Source organism: Canis aureus, chromosome 31, assembly GCF_053574225.1.
Source record: "Canis aureus isolate CA01 chromosome 31, VMU_Caureus_v.1.0, whole genome shotgun sequence".
Lineage (NCBI taxonomy): Eukaryota > Metazoa > Chordata > Mammalia > Carnivora > Canidae > Canis > Canis aureus.
In genome coordinates this window covers 38,094,799-38,120,021 of record NC_135641.1, presented here as the reverse complement: position 1 = coordinate 38,120,021, position 25,223 = coordinate 38,094,799, and the positions used below count along the sequence as shown (strand labels likewise).

Below are 25,223 nucleotides of genomic sequence, written 5' to 3'. Positions count from 1 at the left end.
TAAAGAGAAGCAGATCATAAAAACCCAAAATGCTCCTACTTCTAAACATAGCATAATTTATTGCAAGGATCTTTATATTTTAAATGCTGAATGAATATAGTCATTTAATAAAATTAAACACTTCATTTCAGTCATGTGCTAGGTATTGAGAATACAAAAAAGATTAAAGCCTAGTGGGGGAGGTAGACAAGAAGAGAGACCTTTATAATCCATTGTGAGAGGTTCTATGCTAGAGATGTGCCTTTAGCTCTATGTGGTGGTAAAATATAATATTTCAGAGTGCTATCCTGCCCCAGTTTTTAAGTCATGGCTCAAAACTCTCATTTTCCATTCACAGACACTTTGCTAAGCCCCCACCCCAAATACTTCCTTTATCAGACACACAAACCCAATAGCTAGAGGTCCCCAGGACCGCTTAACACCCAAAATCTCCCCTTCCTCTTTGTGCTTGTGAAATCATTCAAAATACCCAATCCCACGAAGACAGTGAGTTTAACCTAACCCCACCCCACTTGCCATAAACAAGCCACCTCTTATAGTTCCAGCTTGCTGTTATCCTGTCTTGGGTGTAACTCATGAAGTACTGAGTGGACCCTTCTCTCATTTGAAGCTGTAAGTAACCAAGTGTTCTTTCTTTCACCTGAGTGTCTTTATGTTGTCTCTTACCATTAATAGAATCTTAGGGGAAGAGAAGGAACACTGAATGGGAAGAAATCAGAAATGGAGACAAACAATGAGAGACTCTAAACTATAGGAAACAAACTGAAGTTTGCTGGAGGGGAGGTGGGTGGGGGAATGGGGTAACTGGGTGATGAGCACTAAGGAGGGCTGGAGATGTGATAAGCACTGGGTATTATATGCAACTGATGAATTACTGAACTCTACATCTGAAACTGATGAAGTACTATATGTTTGTTGGCTAATTAAAGTTAAATAAAAAAATAAAAATTAAAAAAAAATTAAAAGAATCTTTAAAATCTTAAAAAACGGGTGACAATTTTGGTTTATAAGTATGGGAAGAGATACAGAAAGTCTTTCCAGAAGAGATGATTCTAAATTTTGTCTTAAAAGACAAGCAGCAGTTAGGTGAAGAGAGGTGGGGAGGAGAGAATACAAGGAGAGATGAGAAAATGTGGACTTTCAGTCAAACCCAGGAATAAGAATATGCAGAAGTAGGGAGTGTCTGACAGGACACTAAAAAAAAGGTGTAGAGATGTGGAAACTTCCAGTACACTTGAGGAACTGCAAATGTTCCATGTCTCTGAGCCTGGAGTATGAAGTATGGAGTATAAATATGTCAGGTGAGACAGAAGTTAACAAAGACTCAGATTGTGAATCATCTTGTAAGCCATAGTAAGAATTCTGAATTAATTCTAAAAGCTACTTAGAGACAGTAAAGAGTTTTAAAGATGATAGAATAATTTCTTATATTACATTTTCAACAGATGTCTTGGCAATAGTTTAGATAAGATTGAATGGGGAAAGTAGGTAGGATGATACAACATTTAAGAGGAAATTTCAATAAACTTTCCTGTAAGAGATTATTAGGACCTGACTGGAAATAGTCATGTTGGAGACAGCTCTTTGGGAGAATATTATGGAGAGATTGCCTACTGGTCTTACTGGAGAACTAGATGTGTGGAATTAGAAGATAAGCCATGAGCAACTCCAGTGTACTAGGCTGGCTTGAGAATGGGTGGCTTCAGAGGAGAATACTCTAGAAGGGTAGAAAGGAAGATATATTTAGCTTTAGGCTCACTAAGGTTGAAATGCTGGGGACATCCTTAATGAAGTCCTCACACAGTAGCTGGATCTATAGGTCATGAGAACAAAGAAAGTGATCTGACTTAGTAATACCGATTTGGACATCATTCACTTCTAGCTAATTGTAGTACATAAAGCTATGCAAGAGGAAAAGAACACGGGAGAAAGTAGAGAAAGGACCAATGTCAGAACTCTGAAAATCAACAGAATTTTCAAAGTTGGGCAGAGGGAAAAGACTATATGAAAGAGGTTTAAAATCACAGAAGGCGCCTGGGTGGCTCAGTGGTTGAGCATCTGCCTTTGGCTCAGATCGTGATCCCAGGGTCCTAGGATCAAGTCCTGCATTGGGCTCCCCATGGGGAGCTTGCTTCTCCCTCTGGCTATGTCTCTGCATCTCTCTCTGTCTCTCATGAATCAACCAACCAACCAACCAATCAATCAATCAATCAATCAATCATCACAGAGTTGGAAGAGAACCAAGACAATGTTGTGTCCTACAAACCAAGGAGGAGAATGACAGGAAGGAAAGACGGGTCATTACTTTCAAGACATTAAGCAAAATAACTGACAAGTATTCCTTGAACCTAAGAATGGGTAATTCATGGATAAGCCTGGGAAAGCTAGTTTTAGGGAGGATTCTGGTGTTAAGATGAAGAGAAAGAGGTTGGTGATAGGGTAGAAAGAAAGACGTGATATTAGGAACAAAGTTCTAAGGAGAAGGCAGGTTAGGATTAGCCTGAAATAATAGCAGGACACTTTTTCTCTGAGTGAAGAGCAAAGCAGACACAGTGGCGAGTTAATACCATAGTTGCTGGATGGAAGGGAAAGCTATAAGGTCCCTTAGCTGCGAATTTCAGTTTTCTCTGCAAAATAAAAGACATATATTCAGTAATATATTTTGAAATCATTGAATTAAAAAATGTCTCTATGATTGTTATTAGAGAATGCACACCCTGAAACCATGCATCTCTTTTCTTGTCAGCAGCTAGAAAACTATACTGGGATACTAGATTTGGATTTGAGTTTTATGCTCATATCTGGTAGTTGCAAGCACTTAATTCTTCTGCTTCTTTTAGATGGAAGCAGTACTATTTTGTTTAATGTCTTTTTGTACTTGGTGCCCCGTAAAAATGCATAAGTTGCCTTGAAGCTTGCTGTCCCCAGTGCTTTTGGAACCAGGGAGATATAAATTGCCAACCTAGTGATAAATGAGAATGGGAAATTTTACCGCATAGTGAAAATATAGTCGTGAATATTGCTCTAAACCACCAACGGCATTAAACATTTTTTTAAAAAAAAGCAAAATAGATGGTAAAAGAATCACTGAATATACATTTACCAAAAATCCAGCAACAAAGATGTTCAATGAAAGATATCTGATCACTAAAATGAGTTTATATCTACAGCATCACACCCTCCATAATTCTTTGTAGTCCAATGACAAGTATGAAACTAATGTTAGCAATCTTAGCTAACATTTGTTGAGTGCTTGCTCTGTTTCAGGTGCTGCACTCAGGATTTCACCTGTCCTGTACCTTTCCCTCACTGCCCCCTACATATGGAGAAACAGTTACTGAGCAGCTAAGTGACTACCTCAAAGTCACACAGCTTGTATATGGGATGACTACTTATGTCATCAAATTACATTGAAAGGGGTAATTTTTTCCCAAGATATACTGTTTTCAGATTAGCCTTATTTTTTTCCACAATCCTAAATTATATGCTGAATTTTCATAAATGAAAAATTTAAAGCTAGACTCTTGTACTTCTGGTTACACAAAATCCAAAATCTCCCATTCCCAGTATCTCTGTGCACTGGACAGGTACCCTGATGGTGAGAAGATAATGTAAAAGTACATACTTAATCATCATAAAAGTTATTGATTGAAGCTACTATTTATTGAGCATCCACTCTCTCTGTGCCAGGTACTGTTTTAATCTCTTCATATTTGCATTCATCCTAGACAGTAGGGTATTCTATAATGCACGTGGAAATTATTTAGGAAACACAAGAAAACAAAATTATGTATCTTTATTTGATACAATATATATTATAAAAACCTAACTTGCAAAAATACTTTACAAATGTGACTAGAAAAGATTTTATTTTCTGAAGGAAGACACATAAGATTATTCTGAAGGAAGATAGTTTCCATACAGAGAGAAGGAAGGAAAGGAAAGGCACGTGGCAGTGTGAAGGCCTCTGTGCTAACATTTCACTGTCTTGTTCTGTTTTGTTCTAACCTTGGATACAGAAGGTAGAGTTCACCATCATGCTCAGTTCAAGGAAAATTCTCATCACCCCCTAGTCCTTGGAGGGACCTCCTTGTTTGATATGCTCACTTTTAACCCTAGAGTTCATTGTCAACTTCTTCCAGTCCCCCTGGGCCACCATTCTAGGGTGTTAAATGCATTCCTTTTTATAAGATATGTGTCCTCGTACAATGTATAATATTGATTTTCGTGAATTATTATCCTGGTTTTATTAGGTATAGACACAGCTAGAGAGAGAGAGAGAGAGATGATAGAGACGCTGAAGATCAGAGAGACTAAGAAACTGGGCCAAGATCACACAACCCTTATGTGATTCAGTAGAATTTAGTCTTTAGTCTGCCACTGTCTAAAATTGTCAGTCTTACCTTCCCAAGTCTTCAAACTGTGGAGAAAAACTGTAGAAAAAAGGGAAAGTTTCTAAATGCATTCCAAAACCCAAGCAGTTGGAAAGTTTTTGAATTGGGTTAATAATCAACAACATGGATGAAAACTTGGAAAGTTCATGATTTTTCACAAGGCTATGGAATGGGGATTGAGGAGGACAGAGGGGAAATGTTCCTTAACTTCAATTTTGGGGGCTTAACATTTATCATCTACCACACAAAAGTGATTAATATTGCGAGGGCGAGGAATCTGCTCATGACTGAGAGATACCATCAATCTGACAAACTAAACAATTTTTTTAACCTGACATATCCCTTCTCAAGACATCAGCTGTCATCTGAAATGAATTCTGTTTCTAATTTGTCTTCATAAATAATGCAACTAATTGAAAGGTAGTTACAATGAAAGTCTTCAACCTCTTTCATCTCCAATTTTAGGGCAATCTCTTTGCATTCCCTGGAAAGAACCTTCTACTCCTTCTCTCAGATAAAACTTAGACATCCCTGATCAGAACACTAAGATCAAAACAAAAGAATCCATTGTGCAAAGACCACCACATCTAATGGTTTTTGTAATTTTTTTCCTAAGTTTAGCATTAACTTAAAATGTGAAACTCCTAAAAATCTGATATAAGAAAATGTATTCAAGCTCAAAGTTTTACGAAGGGTATCTTTATTTAATCCAATTTCTAGGTTGTTCTTCCCTCCTCTTCTCGCCACCTAACTTCTGCTTTATTTGGAATTAAAATATGACCTCTTACTCTGTCACACACTTATTCACATGGAAAAAATCTTTGGTTTGCAGTTTTCCCGTTACCTTTCTTCTGCCTTTTTGTTCCCCTCTCATTTAGTGAGAGTACAAAGGGACCATTGAACAAAAACAAATTCTGACCACTCCCAGCAACTGGAAATGAAGAATTCTTGTATTAAAAACTAAAATAATTAAAATGTTGTTGATCTGAGGTTTTTGTGTGCAGACATCAATGATTCCATTTGTTTATTCGTGAGCACAGACGTTAATAAACCTATGTGCTGAAGGCATGAAAGCGAGGTAAGAGAACTATGCAAGCATTAAAACTTCCAATCATTTAATTATTTCACCCCTCTGGAAAGGCCGATTTCAACAAATATATCAGGGGAAGGACATGATTATGAATGCAGATTTGAGCTGAGTGTGTTTCACCAGGTTGCTATTAAAAATGGAAATTTATGAAAGATTTTGTGAGGTATATCAAATTATAGCTAAAACCTTACAACTTACTTAAAATGCAAATTATACAGCTAAATAGAGAAGATTTGGGTAATATAAATTATTTTGGTATCTAGCCCCTGGCTGTTAAAAAATATCCACTGGTGATAGAAGGAGTTTAGTCTACATTATCATTACTACTTATATTTAGTAATATTTACTAAAGTCTGCCTCTCAACAATGAGAAAATCACTAATTAAAAGCTACTGAAGGATAATATATTCTGTAATAGAGAATATACCAGCAAAGGTCCAAAAACTAGAAATACTGCAATGCATTTGAGTTTTTCCCCAACAAGAAAATCCTTCTGGGTAAAGTCCTTCAATTTTAAAATATTCTGTTATAATAATAGTTAACATTTAAATAATACTTGCCAGGTATTTTGCAGGTATTGACTTATGTCTAAAAGTAAGAGGGGCAGCCCGGGTGGCTCAGCGGTTTAGCGCCACCTTCAGCCCAGGGCCTGATCCTGGAGACCCAGGATCGAGTCCCACATTGGCTCCCTGTGTGGAGCCTGCTTCTCCCTCTGCCTGTGTCTCTGCCTCTCTCTCTTTCTCTCTGTATCTCTCATGAATAGATAAATAAAATCTTAAAAAAAAATAAAATAAAAGTAAAAGAGAAGAATGAAGATAAGCCAGAGAAGGGATGTATAAAGAACACCAATGAGTATATTAGTCTCTCAGGTGCCATTACAAATACCGCCGACTATGTGGTTTAAGCAATAGAATTTAATTTGAGAGTCCAAGGCCTATGTTCCAGAAGGGTTCAGTTCCTGGTGAGAGCTCTCTTCTTGGCTTCAGATGGCCACCTTCTAGCTTAGTCTCATATGGAGGGAAGAGAGGGCAAACTATTTCTAAGATAGGAGATTGGGCTAGATTATTTCTTAGATTCTTCTCGAATAAAATTATTAAAAATGGTGTTTTCACAAAAGCAATGATATATCTTTTTTTCAATAAAAACATTGAAGAAACACGCTCATTTTTATTACACTGGATATACAATTCCTACCCTGTTTTTATGCTTGGACTTTCTAAAGTCTGAGTTCTTCAAATACTTTTTAAAAATTATTTATTTATTTATTTATTTATTTATTTATTTATTTATTTATTTATAATTTAAGAGAGAACATGAGGAGGGAGGAGGAGCAGAGGGAGAGGGAGAAGCCGACTCCTGCGGGAGCCTGATGCGGGGCTCAATCCCAGCAATTGGGATCATGACCTGAGCTGAAGGCAGATGCTTAACCAACTGAGTCACCCAGGTATCCTCTTCAAACACTTTTTAAGTAAAATTAGAGCTCTATAGAGTAATTATTATATATAGTTCAGAGGAGTTCTTAAAAATATACATTAATAGATGATTTTTTTTTATGAATTAGTAACTTTAGAAGCTCCATAAAATTAAAACACTTTAGAGATGCAGTAACTTTAAGGCCACTTTGTCCAAGTTTACACATAAGGAAATGAGGGTGCAGAGAAATTACATGATCTGTAGAAGTCCACAGGCCAATTTCGATTTCCACTGTGCCCCCGTCCCTAATCCATAGGCAGAGCTAGTGGTGGGCTGGTAAGAACATCAACACATCTATCTGGTGATTGCTACAAAAGATGACTGCTTAAAGTTTCCATTTTTTAAGCTTTCGGTTTCCAAACGAAAGAAAATTTAAAAGTATATGAATTGCTTGATAATATCTGTGTTAATGGAGACTCTGAAGAGCAAATCAAATCTGGCAAGAAATCTGGTTTAGTCTGCTTTCCAATGCTGTGTCTGTGCCCTTCCCCCATCAGGCATAGCTAGTCTCACTTATTGTGGTCCTTTACCCATGTAAGGCATCTCAGACTGGCTTTTTTGATGCTGTCTCTCAGGAGAGGTCACAGTGGGCCAGGAACTCAAGGACAAGGAGCCAGGCCTCTGGCTTGGAATCTTATAAAAAAGGAGGCTGTAAGGAGAAACAGTCACTGACCAGCTTTGCTTTAGACTGTAAGAGAGTAACATGAGATAGTGCCATGGCACAACAGTGAGATCCTCCCATAGGTACACCTTCTTAAGAAGTGCCATCATAAGGACAAGAGGACATGTAGATATTTTGAGGTGTCGCAGACACCTTAGGAATCTGATGAAAATAATAAGCCCTAGCCCCCAGAAAAAAAGATATGCATTCCAAAAATTTACAGACAAATTCAAAAGCTCAAACTGAAGTCCACTGGGGCTAAGTTCCTCAGTTTTAGGGGGATCACATTTTATTAGTGGTCCAAGCGACCTTTTAAAAGGAACCAAGTAGCCCATACACTCATACTTCTGGCAGAGACTGACTAGTAACTGCTGGCCATATATCACCACAAGTATACAATCCCTAGAGAGGGGGCCCTTTAAAAAAATGAAATCATCTGAAACTCTGTAAATGTGTAGGGGTGCAAGGAGTTTTCTTTATGGCAACTGTGATTAAGAAAAAGTGCAAAGAGCACCAGAGGCCATAATTCAAAAAGTCATACTAGCTTAGGCCTATGACTGATGGGCAGAATGGGGCAGAGGAAGAGGGAAAAAAAAAAGAGGGAGGAAGGGAGAAATGGAGGCAATTAATCCCACATACTCCAAAGTAGTGGAATCACAAAATTCCATAACTCCGTCTTCTCTTTCATGACTCTACCATGAGTCGTGATGAATTCTTCTCTACTACAGCTCTGCGGTACGCATCAACCACCATTTTCTGTCCCCTGCCAGTTAAAATATCCCAAAGGGAAAGGGGGCTGATTTAATTTCTTGTTTTTAAAAATCTCTGACCCTTCCCACAATATAACTGAAAATACAAACCAATAGGAAATTTAGTTCTCTACAGCTAACATTTTTTTTCAAGACAAATAAGCAAATAGTTCTTATGCTCAACCTCACATTACTAGTCTTTGAACACAAGTGCTTAAATTCTTCTTGAGATCACTTTAACAAGAATGCTATAATTGTGTCAACTGACATTAAGACCCTTCAGTGTATTATGTGAGACAGGCATCAGAATTTCCACAAAGATTAAGTGCTGGTCTGAGTCTAGTACATTCTGTAGAGTAACATCGAAGGGGTTAATGCTTTAAAAAGATTACAGCCATGAAATCCATATTTCTCATTAGCTAAATCTGTAAAACAAATCTATATATATCTATGTATCTATATCTATCTATCTATATATATATACTGAAATTCTGCTTGAGAAGATCGGCATAAGGAACTGTAAATAAGCTATTACCATGGTGTCCATGTATCTGCACAGTAGGACTTGGCTTTTAAGGAACATAAATAGAAAAGATAAACCATAATATCCTGATCCAGCTCCACTTTTGACCTGAAGTCATTACAACAAAAAATTAGAAAATTCAAGGGCATTGGTGGTGAGCAATAAGGAAAGCACTTAATGTTTTTACTCAGAAATATCCATTAAGTACCAGAACTTAGAAAATTATGTAATTTCTAAATATAATTTCTATATACCTGTGTATCTAATGTATTTGGTTATTAAAGTGCTTATTTGGCCTTATCATACAGACTAGATATCATAGGTTTATATAAATCACTACTTTGCAAATATTTTTATGTCGGATATAAAAATTCACCAGTTCAGTCTTTACTGATCAATACCTCATCTGCATGTATCAATAATCCCACTGCTCCTAAATATTTTGTGACTGAGATAAGTTAGAGCAGAAGTTTAAGGATGTTACCCTGAAGGCCTCACAGGTTGGGGATGTGGATGAGAAAGGGATTCCTGTTGCTAAAACCAGTAATTCTGCAAAAAGAAGGGGTTATTTGGATTACATAAATATGCATGTGCTGCTGTCCCACCACTTGTGCCTGCTGTAGATATAATCATGATGCTATTGAGTTCCCTGGTTGCTCGGGGATAACTTCTTTTTTTTTTTTTTTAAGATTTTATTTATTTATTCATGAGAGACACAGAGAGAATGAGAGAGACACAGGCAGAGGGAGAAGCAGGCTCCATGCAGGGAGCCCAATGTAGGACTGGATCCCGGGCCTCCGGGATCACACCCTGGGCTGAAGGTGCTAAACCGCTGAGCCACCCAGGCTGCCCTCGGGGATGACTTCCATCTTCATTTTCACTCAACTTTGGCAAAGTCCTTCTTTTTTGCTCTTAGGACTCATTTTCTCATATCAAAATCAGATCTACAACCAGGACATCTGTACCTGTTTCCCTTGGTCTTCTCTCAATTTCCCATAAGGCATGGCCAGAAAAAGAAAGAGGGAGTACAGGTTATGAGACTAGCTGAAATTGGCTGATTCCTATTTCAAGTTTCATAATTACAGAATACTTATAAAATAGTAATAATTTTGAGTAAATGGACTAGTGAACAAGCCCTTTATAAGTCAAACCAGCAATTAAATTGTTCTGAACAAGATGCTACTTTTTAAATATAATAAATACTTTTAATTTAAAAGAGACCTTGAAATAAAATTGGAATGTGCATAATTCCATCTGGGGATCATCATTCAATTAAACACACACACACACACACACACACACACACACACACTTTTAGGGCAGCTCCGGTGACTCAGTGGTTTAGCGCCACCTTCAGCCCAGGGTGTGATCCTGGAGACCCGGAATCGAGTCCCGTGTTGGGCTCCCTGCATGGAGCCTGCTTCTCCCTCTGCCTGTGTCTCTGCCTCTCTCTCTCTCTCTCTGTCTCTCATGAATAAGTAAGTAAAATCTTTAAAAAACAAAAAAAGAAACCCACTTTTATATAAGTTACTTTAGTTAAAAAAACAAAAAAGAGCATGTATAAATCATACAAAGAGCACGGTGTTTTTAAAGTTTATTCTATCTTTTTTCTTTGCACAAACTTATTTTAGAAAATCTATAAAATTCAGAAATACACAAAGAGGATTTAAAATAATAACCCAAGCACTCAAAACTGGTATCTAAGAACAGTTTGATGTACGACAAATTATAGTAACCTCGTATTTCACGTGTGTAGTTTTTAACTACTCTTGAGTGACCCCAAGATCCTTGACCTATATACTCTGCTGTAATTTTTGCCATTATAATCACGAGCCCAGTTCTGAGTCTGATCTGAAGCGAGTGAACATTGCAGCTAGTGATCCTAATAGTCCGGCATCCTCTCTTCCTTGTGGCCCTGTGCTGTACTTGCGTATTAGCAATAAGTAACAAATGCATACTTCACTGCATATGGAGAAATGATATCCTATGGAAATATTCACTCATTTGGGGATTCAAATTTTGCTTGTGCATGTTAATTTCTATATTTCCCACCCCATCATTTTTGTCTTTTGTCTTTTGATAGCAAAAGACAAAAGACAAAAATATTTTTTTTTTTATTCTAAGAGACAGATTTGTACTTGAAAACCATCAGTTTCTATAGGGATTTTTACAATAGAAAAAAAACCTCTCCTTCCTGCTCCTACGTGGGCAGGTCGATTTTCATTGAAAATGGCTTCAAGCTGGTTCTAATATTTACTCACTTATGCAGGTGCATTCATCAGCATGGAGTCTGTATCCCGTATCACATTCACAGTGGAAGGTGCCCAGAGTGTTAATACAGCACTGCTGGCAGCCTCCATTCACCACCACACATTCATCGACATCTAGAGGAGAAAGACAGATGGCCAGGATTACAATGTCATTCCAATGTCAGCTTCGGAGAAGCGGCACAATATTTCTTTGATACACAGTATGTGTTATATTGTACAAAGGCACTGTCTCTGTTGCCACAAATCTTTGCTTGTTTGATCCATTTTGCTCCACAGTGTAAACAAGAAAATGTAGATAGAAACTTTATTGAGCTTTTTAAAGCCCCGCAACGATGAGCATAGGGATTGTCTCACAGTTTTCTATTCTTCACATACTAGTTAATTAGACAGATCTGAGATACAGATATTTCCTTGGGGAAGGAAAACCGGAGGGGAGAATTTCAATGAGCTACTCTATCTGGAGCAACACACGCTGGTAGATAAACACCTATTATTGGTCTGATGCTGCCGAATAAAGCCAATAATGGAGTTAAGACCTTGAATCTCCTTCTCGTGTGCTATGGTGGATGGACATCAAGGCAAAGAGATAAATTCAAATAGAACCATGGTTTGGAGCTCTTAAAAGTACATCAATACATTTGCTCCATTGATTCAAGCTTCTTCCTTTTCACTCAGGGTTCCATTTTTCCGAAATACTGAACATGTGTATGTGAAGTTTAACTGTAGAGAAAATGAAAAGGATTAAGACTCATGGTCACCTTTGTCTTACGATCAGTCAAGGTCATGATAAATTCATGTAATATTAGCCATTCTCTAGGAAAGGAAAATAAATTCATCTCCCAGAATCTCAACTTCCATATACCCTATGTAAACCCATACTAATGTATCTAAAATCATGGGGAGAAGACACCAAAAGAAGCAGGGAAAACTTTTCAGGTAATCCATGAATAAAGGGCTTCTAACTTTTCTTGTTTTGGAGAATTTCTTTTTACTTGGAATCTATGTCTTTTGGCAAGTGTCAAAGTGAAAGTCAGGCAGAGGTGGAGATTTAACGTGAGAAAGTATGTGTCTCAGGGAGAAAATGTCCCTGACCTCCCGTGTCCTCCATCCCTGATACTCTGTCAAAGAAGTCTGGGTCTGAATATTTGTCACTAAAATGTGTTATCATGATAGACAATTAGCTTTACATCAAGTGAGATTAATTTTACAGGGCAAGATGCTTATGTGAGAAGGCGTCAGCATTGACAAGGAACACTATGTCAGTGCCTCATCGTAGGACTTTTTCATACTAGAACGATCTGATCTACAATGAATGCTTTTAACTGTAGTAAAAACTACAGACCTTGACTTGCAGGAAAAAAAAAAAACAGTTTTCTTTCATTTGGCATTTCTCTGTATGTGTGTGTGTATGTGTGTGAGTGTGTATGAGAGAGAAAGAAAAAAAATCCATATTTTGTATAATCTAGTATTTTCCTTCTAAATTTAAATATCCTGCTATAATTTCTGATATTTTTAAAGGAATCTTATTTTGGAAATAAGAACTACTAACTTTTCAAAATATTGGAATTTTTATTAAATTGTGAGTCTATGATAAACAACCTGTAAGTCTTTTTCATATAAACTAATGTTGATTCAGAATTCTCCACTTGTTATTTGTACTTTACACAGGGCTTTAACATCTCTGCCTATTAAATATTTATCTTTCTAGCTTTAGGATAGGGTTGAGATATAATTTTGAATTTTATTTCTGTCACCTCCTGAATTAGATAGATATCCTTCCCAGGTCTTTCACTTCCGATGTACAAGTAAAACCCTTAATTCCCAAGAATGTGTTTTATATGATAAAAGCATAAAAAATTCTATGAAAGTTATTACGATATACAATATATATGTACTAAATACATAGAAATATCTTAAAGGGTGTGCACAAATAAAAATGATTACTTCTGAGGACAGATGAAAGGCATCTAGATGGAGTGGAGTGCAGGATGTGTGTGTGGGGGAGGGTGTTCGACAAAAGAGATTTTATCATCTCCAGTGCTCTAATTTTGTATAAGAAAAAGTTATTCTCGTGTTACTTGTAATAAAATGTAATTTCTTTCTTTTTAATTAAACTATAGTTGTCACAAAATGTTACACTAGTTTCAGGTGCACAACATACTGAATGGAAAAATCTGTATGTTGTGTTGCGCTCACCACAGGGTACCGACCACCCATCACCATTATTAGTGCTATTCCAATACCCTTGATTATATTCCCTATGCTGTACCTCTTTTTCCTGTGTCTTATTCATCCCCAAACTAGAAACCTGTATCTTCTACTCCACTCTACCCATTTTTTCCATCTCCCCACTCTTCACTCCTCTGGCAACTACCCATTTGTTCTCTGTAATTTATGGGTCTGTTTCTGCTTTTTGCTTGTTTATTTGTCCATTTGTTTTGTTTCTTAGATTCCACATGTCAGTGAAATCATAGGGTATTTGTCTTCCTCTGTTTGATTTATTTCATTTAGTGTACAAAAGTAGTTTTAAAGAAGTACAACTTCCCTTTGTCCCTCCTCATCAAGCTTCATTAATTTTCTGACAGAAGAAACCAAATTAATATAAAAAAGAACAATCATTGGGTTTATTCCAAGGACAAGAATGGACATCAATTTTGAGAGTGAGTCTTCTTTCTGTATGTTTTCATGTGTTCATATTCTAAATGTGCCCTGGAGCTATAACTGAAGTACTATAAGTTATTACACACACACACACGCACGCACGCGCACGCACAACCAAACTGCCACTGGACGTTGAGTTAAAAATCTTGGGGAAAATATCTTTTGTTGTTGTTGTTGTTGTTTGGAAAATATCTTAGTGTTGAAACTTAGTAGCCTGTCACTTTGCTCTCTGAAACTATATTTGCTCATCTATAAAAGGGGATAATAATGATTATCGTATGTACTATGCTATGATTTTCTTCCTTCCCTATTCATGCACAAAATTTTGAAAAAGATTGGTAATGATTGAGATTACATGTAGAAATTAAACCACAGACAATTTTCGTCCACAAAATAGGGGAGTTAACAATGTAAGACTATAAAGCAAGAGTGTAAGATAGAAACAGGAAGAAACATGGGAATTCAGAGGAAAAAAAACCCATTTGGGGCTAGAGAGATAAGGGTAAACACTGAGCAGTAAGTGGATGGAGAAGAGGGTGAGTAATCCAAAGGTGCAGTGGTTTGAATGTGCACAGTGTCTGAGGTTCGGCATTCCAGCATTCAATCTGTCAGGCTGGAGAGTAAGACTGACAAAAGAAAGTAAAGTTGAAAAACAAACCTAAAACTCCTTTTAATTAATTTGGCAAAATGTTCCTCTTCTTGATTTACAATACAATACACTTCTAGGCAGGTTGAGACATAATAGTCTGTGTTCACACAGGAGCTAAGCAAACTTATTAACAGTTAAAAAAAATCAATCATTTATAGAGTGGTACCAAATAGAAAGTAATTGGTTTGACTTCCTTTTTCTTTTATGCCTTCTCAGAATACATTGAATTTACTGATTGTTTGGTCATTGTTTAACTAATAGTTCTCATGCCTGGCAGCATGTCAGAACAGAAGTATTTAAAAATACTCATACCCTGGTTCTGCCCTTAAAGAGTATCATTTAATTGGTCTAGGGTGAGACCTGGGAATAAAACATTTTTAAAGCACCCTAAGTGATCTTAATGTGCAGCCAGAGTTGAGATTCCCCTGATGTAGTTAATGCTTTAAGCACCTAGGATCTTGTTAAAATGAAAATGCTAATTCAATAGATTTGGAGCTGAGGGGCTGAGATGCTGCATTTCTATCTAGATCCAAGGCAATCCTGATGCTGCTGGCCTGTGGACTGTACTCTGAGAAGCACAAATGTAGACAGACTTCTATTCAATTATAAATGTCACATGGATCACAAATGTCATGATCCAGTTCAACTTCTCAGTTGTTTGACCAAAGTATACCAATTCAGCTCAAGTGGACAAATACTCTGGTCAAAATGATATATACTTTTCTATTTGTCTATATATATTCTGTAATATATATTTATATTTTTTCACATGTTCTATATTTTTATTTTAAAGATTTATATTTTAATTATCTACCCAAAACCTCTGAAAATAAGCCACCAATATTTCCCACAATATTCATTCAATAATAGTTAATAATTTCAAGACTATTTTGGCATCATTTGTTATGATAAATTACTTGCTTCTCTAAAACATGAAGGGCACTTTAGTTCTTTTCTGATGGAATATCTCTGATATAGGATAAAACCGGGTTAAATTGCCATGATACTAGACACTCATGCTGAAGCTGTCACAAGTGATTTTCTTTTCCATCAAGATTCTGCCCAACAGAGTTAAAAACCAGAAATGTCAATATTACATTAAAATGTTATTATCAAGTATACTTCATGTGAAGAAACTATTTCTCCAAAAATTCTCTGAGTTATATCTTCATGTTAGATGCTTAAAGAAAGCCCTGCCCTTAGAATTGGAGCTCTGAGACACTGCTGGGAATAATGATAAAGTGATTAGAATTTTTTCAGTATTATTTCTGTGATATGGACCAAGGATTTCATGATTGTTATACTATAAAAGAATGTCAAAAAGAATCAACTATGTCTGGTATTTTTCCTTTCAATGTCCTTTCTCTAAATATTTCTGCTGTATTTATTCCCAAAACTATTTCCCCAGATGGTCACAGAATATAATAGCTTAAAAGAATTCACATTATTATCAAATATATTTTGCACATAAAAGCTCCCTGAGACAACAATGATCCACTTTTGTTTCCAAACAACCAAAACTGTTTCATATTATTTTCTTAGAGTGTACAACCAGAATAAGATAAATTATTCTTCCATTTCCCTTTTAATATATTATTCCAAGAAACCTGTTGATTGGAAATGGGTGTTCCAGTTGCTTTACAATGGGGATTACATTGTAGAAGTGTTAGGTTGGAGGAAATATTGAAGGGTGTAGTAAAGATCTCACTAGATTTTCCATGTGGCTTTATTTTCACTCTGTTCTACCATAGAACTTTCACTCTGATACAGTATATCAAAACTTCTAACTTTTCACTTGTAATTCTGTAGTGACTGGTTGAATGAACTCCTTAAGGTCAAAGATTCTGTTGTATTAAGCTTTTCTGGCATAGTGTCAATATTCCATAAATGTTGTATGAATGAATGAATGAATGAATGAATGAATGAATGAATGAGTGACTTGGGAGTCATGCACAGCATTAGTCTTTTTGTCTACCCACATTCATTCATAGGATTTCTTAGAATTGGACTCTGATTGCACTTGTCTCTCTTTACCTTGCAGTAGGATGCTTGATATTTGTTTTGTCCATTAACAAGTAGATTTTAAAATCCAGGGCACAGAATAATTTCTAAGTTTGCAAGTGAATAAATTTGAACTGTGCCTGAGGTGAATATTTACTGATTGTCTATTAGGGGTTTCATCCATTTTTATCTGTATTCATACTAGATAATCCCAAGTTTTCCTTTGGGGAATTTTATCTCTTCCAATTTAGAAAAGGCATACAGTTTATATGAGACTGATGAACACAACTCCTCTCTCAAATCCAAGGTAGACTCTACTTGACATTATCTTACCTCCATTTGCCATAGTAATTGAACAAGTTTATCTCCTCATTCACATATGGCTTTCTCAGGAATGAATGAATTTGTTCAGATGTGATCTAGTCAACATGAAGCTCAACGTGTGGGTTGGGAATTCTGGGACATAGAGGTCTTCTTGTTCTGGAAATTATAATGTGTGGGTGTGAACTATTTTGTTTCCATGAATGAAACTACACTAAAGATAAAGCCAACAAGCAGAACAGAACTATGGTTCTTCATAGAGAACCATAGTTCAACTCTGACTGAACCATGCCTGAAGTCTTCCCTACCTCTAGACTTCTCAGTTAATTGATCGAATAACCCCCTTTTACTGTTTAAGCATTTTGAGTTGTTTGAGTTATAAACAATTCTATTGTTTATAAACAAAATCATCCTGATATATGTATACTGTAAAGATGGTGTGCAAGACTCAGTATACCATTATCAAAAAGATTTCTTGTCCTCTAATCAGTAAAATGTTTTAATCTATATTTTATCAAGGGTCAGGAAAAGTCATGTAGCTTTCCATTATAGTTTACTGGAATGATTATACTCTATCAAGATTCTAATAAATTTGGGGGTTTATCACAATTTTGGTAATGGTTTCCTTATAACCCACCATTGAGTGATCCTTCCCAAGTTTTTCTCCCACACTTTGGCCTCTACTTTCTCCATGTTCCTTTCTAGGTAGATACCTCTGGTAGCTTGATGCTCGGTTGGTAGGAAATAAATACATGCTGCATGCTGCTAACTTTGTGGATACTAGTGTTTTCCTACCTTCTTCCTTTTTTAAATAAATAAGTAAGTAAGTAAATAAATAAATAAATAAATAAATAAATAAATAAATGTACCAGCTTTCTAGCTGAGACATTCACCCAGCAGCAGAAATGGCCTTTCTTAGCAAGAAACCATCTAGTTCACAAAGAGGCAAACAGGATGGTGATATGTACTTTTAAAAGAATTATAGTATTAGGAAGGAACAAAGCTCAAAAGACTTGTTACCTTGTGCTGAGGATAGGACGATATATGTTTTATAGAAAATGTAAGTCATTTGGTCTTATAAAGTAAGGATTAAAGCAAATAAAACAAAACAAAACAAAAACAATGGTGCTAGAGATGTGGCTGGGGCCTGGTCATGGAGGGTCTTTTCTCCTATACTAAGGACCATTACTTTATAGACAATGGGCATCAGCAGAGTGAAGAACAGATTAGATAAGTGGGTGACTGAAGGCAGAAAAGCCAAGGAATAGCTATCACCAAACTCCAGATGAAAGATGATAAGGACTTTATCTAAGTAGGAGTGTAAATAGAGAGATGTGGGCAGATATAAAGGATGTTAAAGATTAAAAAAAAAAAAACATGAGTTGGTAATTAAGTAGATATTATGGAGAAGAAAGAATCAAGGTCAACTGCCTTGAGCAATTGGATAGATGGTTGTGGCATTCACTGAAATAGCAAAAGAGGAAGAACAGTTGATAGAATAGTTCAGTTTTGAACATAAATGACTTGATGGGCAAGAGAGATGGGAAGTTGGGAACTGAGTGTGTGGACCAAAATCAGGAGAGAAATATTGGCTGACTTTTCAGCTACCGTCTATCTACTTGGACAAATCTAAAAATCAGGAGTCATCCTTGGTACCCTCTTCTCCTTCACCCATTTCCAATCTAGTAACCATATATTGTATCAGACTTATCTCCTAAAACATCTCAAATCTGCCACTTCTCATCTCCACTGGCATTACTCCAATCCAAACTGTACAGATGATTATGATAGCATACTAAAGCTCCCTCCACATCCACATTGGGGCCTCCTATATCTTTATGCTATATCACAGTGATGTTAAAAAAAAAAAAAAAGATAAAGTCACCTACTCTCTCACCCATGTCATAGATTTGTACCCTCCAATCACTTTCCATTGCTCTTAGAATTATATCAAGCAATAACATGGTCTGCAGGTCCCTGCATCACACTCTCTGATCTTTGCCTCATTCTCTAATTCCATCTTGCTATTCTTTTTCTCTTACTGTGTTTTAGCATGTCTAATCTTCTTTAAGTTTCTTGAAGACTACTTCTTTTGATTTTCTCCTCCCCTCCTTTACCTAATATCTGTGCATCCTACAGATGTCCACCCAAACACCACTACCTTAAAGAAGTCTGTATTTCTCCTTCAATGTAGGTTGGATTTATGTGTTATACTTTCTTAGGACTGTTTTTCTTTTGGAGCCACTAAGTCATCTATAGTTGTAGATTCATGTGTGTGATTATTTGATATCTGTGTTCCTCATTAGTGACTACGTCCATGAGAGCAGAAACACTGACAAGTTTTACTCACAATAGTAACCCATGGAAAAAAAAATAGTAACCCATGTTTGACGGATAAAATATGCTTTATAAATATCTGTTAAATATGTAAATGAATGAGGTACAGTGTATTGGGCATTTCCACATAGATAGTAATTCCAGCCACAGGAGTAGATGAGAGAACTAAGCAAAATCATGTAGATAGAAAAGACAAAAGGACTCTAATAGAGAACCCTAAAGAATATCAACATTTAAGGCAAGCTGTTGTAGAACATACAAAGCTAACCACAAAGGCCATTCAGAGAAGTAGGAGGGAAATGGAGAGTCTGGCAACATGGAAACCAAGGAAGGGGAGTGGGTTTAAGAAGGGAATGTGTCAACACACAGGTGTCAAGTTGGAAGTGCCATGGCCCATTGGATTTAGCAAGAAGAATTTTACTGATGACATTGAGGAGGAGGAGGATGTTAATAATAATAATCTACCTGACAATCACTGAACACTTACTATTTGCCATGTACTGCTCTAAACTCTTTACATATATTAACAGACTTAGTACTCAAAATACCCTGTGAGGTAGATACTATTATACCCCTACCTACAGGGGAGGAAGCTGAGACATAGGAAAGTTTCAATGGAGTGGCTGATACGTATCCCAGATTACAGTGGGTTGGGTTGAAGAAGAAATGGGAAACAAAGAAAGGGAGAAAGTACGTTAAAAGATGTATTGCAATAAATGTTACTATTAAGGAGAGGAGCACGTAGTTGGACAGGAGTGTGTGGTAGAAGCAGAGGGTATTTAAGTTGGAAGAGACTTGCAGTAGCTTAAATACTGATAGAAAGGGGCCAATAAAGAGGGATGTGTTAAAGATGTAATAGAGGAAATTCTGAAATTATTGAGAATCTCAAATCACAGTAGTGCATTCCAAGAGAAGGTATACGCTGGGAGAAAACATCCACCATGGTTATTGAGCATCCCTATAATATCCATTCCATGCCTGATGACTGTCTTCACCCAAAACATTTTTTCAGAGCTGTGTTTACGCAGAGAGTTAACGTCTCTCCTGAGAAAATGAGCAGGCTTGTTTCCCCTGACTATAAAAGTGGTGGACATCCCCAAGCTCAGAATTTCCTTTGTATAATGCAATCAATTGCATGTACAAGAATTCATAACAATCATTGGTGTCACTGTTATGGGATATGGGGGGACACAAGTTGACACAAATGGAGCTTTGGCTACTGCTTTTGCCAGAAGTAACAAAGTCATTTGTTTCTGACCCAGAAGCCTCATGTCTTCTGTCAGCATCCAGTAAAAGGCTAACTTGTTAGTGTAAAAGTAGGGTAAAATCCCAGATCCTGCACAGTTCTTGATAGTATATAGAACAGAAATCACACACATCATCTCTGTTACTCTGGGTTAGAGAAAGCAAACATGTTTCAAAGCGGAAAAACCTGAAAAGCGACAGAGGATGTTCCTGTCTTCTTACCCTTTCCGCTACGCTGCTGAATGCTTGTAGTCTTGAAACTATTAGTAAAATGTGATGCTTGGAGGACCTCTCTGCCAGAGCCAGATCTGACAATCTGATCTTTTGTTTTAGCTCAGAAGGGATAAAAGAAAAGATGTCATGCTAGGGTGCCTTTATGTGATTTTAAAGAACACTGAGCATTCAAATACCCAATTCAAGGAACCAAAATTTACTATATTGTTAGCTCCTTGAGGGCAAAATTAGTATGTCTCACTGTGCTTCCAGTACCTATGTCAGTGCCTGGCCCATAGCATATGAACAATAAATATTGTTGAAAAATAAAGGGGGGATAAATGAGTAGTAGATAGCTGAATTTGCAGAGGAAGAGGGCTTAGCAAAAGAGACTGAGAGAGAGGAGAGAGAGAAAGTGGGAAGGAGCAGGGCAGTGCCCCCAAGGAGGAGTCTTTTAAAAAGTAAATGGGGGATGCCTGGGTGGCTCAGTGGTTTAGCGCTTGCCTTTGACCCAGGGTGTGGTCCTGAAGTCCTGGGATCGAGTCCCACGTCAGGCTCCCAGCATGGAGCCTGCTTCTCCCTCCTCCTGTGTCTCTGCCTCTCTCTCTCTCTCTCTATCATGAATAAATAAATCTTAAAATAAAAAAATAAAATAAATAAAAAGTAAATGAACAACAATATCACTGTTGCTGAAAATCCAATAAAACGGGGACCGAAAATAGTCTAGTAGATTTGCAAATTATAAGATCTTTCTGTTATAGTGCAGAATGTGGATAGCAAGTCAGCTTTCTGGGGTATCTATTCCTTTAAAATTTTTCCAAGCCCAGAACAACCTATTCTTTGTTATTGAAAACTGAGATGCCAAGGTCACGCTTTCATGGATCTATTATATTGCTGCCTCATCTATAACATGACCCAATATCATCCCTGAGGACCATGGTGTGACGAGGCTCTAGTCTATTTTAATACAATATTGTCACCACAGTCTGTGTGTGTGAAGGAGCAGCAAGCAATGACAATAAAGCATGTACACTGAGCTTGCTACAAACACCAATTTAACATATACTTAGTGAGATACGAAATTATTTTCGTACTTCATAGGGTTAGTATCAATGGAAAAGAAAGTAAAACTGAACCCCAACAAAAATTCATGCAGTTGGTTGTGCCTAGCTAATTTTCTCTACGTTCAATTCAACTCACAGTCCAAACATATTGATTCTTTTCCAGTTTTTAAGGAAGGCCCAAACTCTCAGTGGGCTGAGAGCTAAAGATGTTATTTCCAGGGTGGATAAGGCTTCACCCTGAGCATTAGGTTAGAAAAACATAAACCTTGAGTCAAGCTCATAATTCATTTCTTAGAAGAATGAATGATACAGTCTCCAGGGATTTTGATCTTTCTGACGGTGACTGGGTCTGCTTCCCCTTTTCTCTCTAGGTCTCACATACCCTAGCACATAGATGGTGTTTAGTTTTCCCTAAGCAAATGGTGAATAAAGACACATCTAGAGAGGTAGAAAAGGGGCCATAGGAAATTGGGGAACCAACATAGGGTTTGGAAATCAAAGCACGTAATGATAATAGTTGGCTAACTTCTTGCTTGATGGGAGATAACTGGGTTGATGCAGAAATTATTCAAAGAGCTTTTTGATGAATATCCTTGAATACGTAACTCTAAGGGTCTCAAATGGGAGATGAGCAAGTGGAGCTCTGTATACTCTAGAGGTCACCGCTTGAAAGGTATATCTTTTCCCAGGTGTTGGGATTCAGGAGAGAAAACACAGTGGGCTGCTGTTTGGAGAAAGAGAAAGTGGGGGGGAGGGAATGCGTGAGAGTGAGCAAGTTGAATGAGGGAGAGTCTCCAGGCCCAAATCTTCTCTTCCCCATTGACTATCAGTGGGAACTCTCTTCTGGGAAAGTACATGTGAGGCTAGCATTCTCAACTCCGGATGGCTTGTGACTGGATTTATGCCCACTTACCAGATTCAACGAAAGAGTAAGATCTCTTATGGAAGTGAGGGAGGGAGAGCCACAAGTTGTAACAGCAGGCAAAGAAATTGAGAGTGTGGGTGATACGGGGCCTTGGACAGCTCTTGGTCACTGGGCAGCTGGGGAAATAAGATGAGGAGATCTAGATGCTGGGAATTAAGACTCAGAAAAACAACAACAATAACAGAACCCAAGAAGCTCAGAAACCAACCTCTCTCTCCCTTCCATTACAACTACTCCCTTTAGTTGACTTTCTCTCCACATCTCTATCTAAGGGGTCAGATGAGCTAAAATAAACTGGCTGTTTTATAACTTTCGGAAACCCTACTACAATTTATACCATGCACAGAACTTTGATGGAAACCAGAATAATGATGAATTGATGCAATGACTCTGGAGAGCTCCAGTAATGATTTTATCTGCACAAAATATTTCCCACCTCTCTTTTTCCTGATTACAGAGCTCCTCTCTTGTAAGCTGCCCCACAATCACCACCAAACTATTGGGTGGGCATGGGACCCTGGCTGAGACAACCTGAGAGCTCCATCGTCCTGGCCACAATGATTAGATCAAGGAAGGTGATCGAAGCCAGACGAAAAGCACATGACACAAGCCAGATAAAATAACATCTTACCAAGGACTTTTGCCCAAGGTACCTGGGAAGAAGCACTACCTTTCCTGTATGGTGCTTGAAATTGCACTTTATTTATATTATAAAGCTTGAGTTTGTTTTACATTTTTGTGAAAACGTTAAATTGTGTGCCACTTCTACTCTCACCTCTATTTCTTTCCTAGTAAAAAATTTTTATTGAAATGCTAAAAATAATTGATTTTCCAATTGTAGAATTAGAAAAGACCTCGAAAGACAAACTAGTCTAAGCTCTTACATATTGAGGAGTCCCTTCTTCAACATTTGTAACAAATGGCTATTCAGACTCTGACTAAACACGTTCATCTATAGAGAGCTCACTGTATTATCCTTTTTATGTCTTTCTCCTCCTCCTACGTCTCCTCCTCCCTTTTGTCCTTTTGTGTTTATGTGGCCTTACCATATTATAAAACATTTGGAAGGACAAATAATTATATTTTTTCCACCAGAGAAAGTCATTTTAAAACAAAGAACATATCATAAACAAAATAGTACAAATAAAATAATGCAACATTTTGGTACCTTATTTGTTTAGTAAAATTGGTACGCTTCCTTAATTTTCACCTTATTACTTTTAAGAATAAACATTGTATGTTTGTTTATATCATACTCTTTTTTTGAACAAATTGTTTGCTTAACTTTTTTCCCCATTATGACACTACATTCTTCTGTTCTTTTCCTACACCTTTCCTTGTTGATATTTCACAAAACAGGTACTATTTATCGTTAAGTATCACACTGAAAACAGAATCTTTCTTTTTTTTTAGTTTTTTTCTCTTTGCCAACAGTTTCAACCAAACTTCAAAGAAAGATAAATTTCATTTAAAGCACACCTCTAGCCTATCCAAGATTTAAGCATTTAATTAGAAATCCATTAAAATAATTGTATTCCCTTTTAATGTAGTCACTTAACCTGTAGTTAAATGTGACTCCCATTATTATAAAATAGCTCATATATAATCTGATATTATATTGCTTAAAATTATCTCAGAAACATTAGCACTTGTAGATTAAGTACAAATGTCCTGAATTCACACCCTGAAGTTACCGTTCGCAAAAACTGGTGCACTGATTATATTTAAGAGCCTAACTGAAGCAAAACAATATATCCTTCCTCATTTCTTTTGTTAACCACAGCCAAATAAACTAAAACTGAGATAATATAATTTACGAATCTTTCCTTCTTAAAATTAAGAATAATCTAAAAACCTCCAACCTCTCAGCACTTATTTCTTAGAGAATTACCTGTTGATGACTTAATATATTGGTATACATAGCAGAGCAAATGAGTAAAATTCGACATAAAAATATACATTTATATGACCCATGACTGGCCTTCATTTCTAATCCAAATCATTGAAACTCTTGTTTTTTGATGGCTTCAACACTATAAGACCTAGACTATTTCCCAACCTGACTCCAGTCTTCCATTTGTTTATTAGGCCATTGCTCTTGATACTTCCTTCTCCTCTTCTGTAGCTCCAAGCCCTCATCTAACAATTCCTCATTCACTAGAGACTTCCTGTACCTCTCTCCACCCAATCAGGATATTACATTGTCTCTGCTGGCTCTCCAGAACCTCCCCCCATCCCATCCCATATCTACCATGCCAGTTTTGAATAACACATGTCATCCATCAGAGCCAACTTATGCATTAGGCATAGTGCCTATTATCCTCCAAGACCCATATAAATGTTTTAGTATCTTACCTTTTAGGTTAAAGAGAATATTTTAATATATGGTATTAATATATTCAACTTTAAGTCAATGCAGTCATAAAATATACTTATTTTTTAGTAGACAAAAGATCCCATTAATGCAAACATGCTTTGGGTCCGTGAAAATCATAATGTTGCCCTGCCATCCACTTACCCTGCTTTACCCCCGAAGACATCAAATAAGGATAGCATTACTGAAAGAATTCTCACAACCCATTCAGCACATGTTGCTTCTTTATTTTTATATCACACACACACATGCACACGTATGTACACATGCACA

At 36.9% G+C, this 25,223-nt stretch overlaps 1 pseudogene across 1 annotated transcript in view; it reads right to left on the bottom strand.

Moving 5' to 3' along the window:
- The window catches only part of LOC144302297 (uncharacterized), a 128,686-nt pseudogene that overhangs the window by 55,278 nt on the left and 48,185 nt on the right, over positions 1–25,223 (bottom strand). The window contains exon 4 of the transcript XR_013369148.1: positions 11,152–11,274. The product of XR_013369148.1 is annotated as an uncharacterized LOC144302297 (transcript). The remainder of the gene's footprint in view (positions 1–11,151; positions 11,275–25,223) is intronic.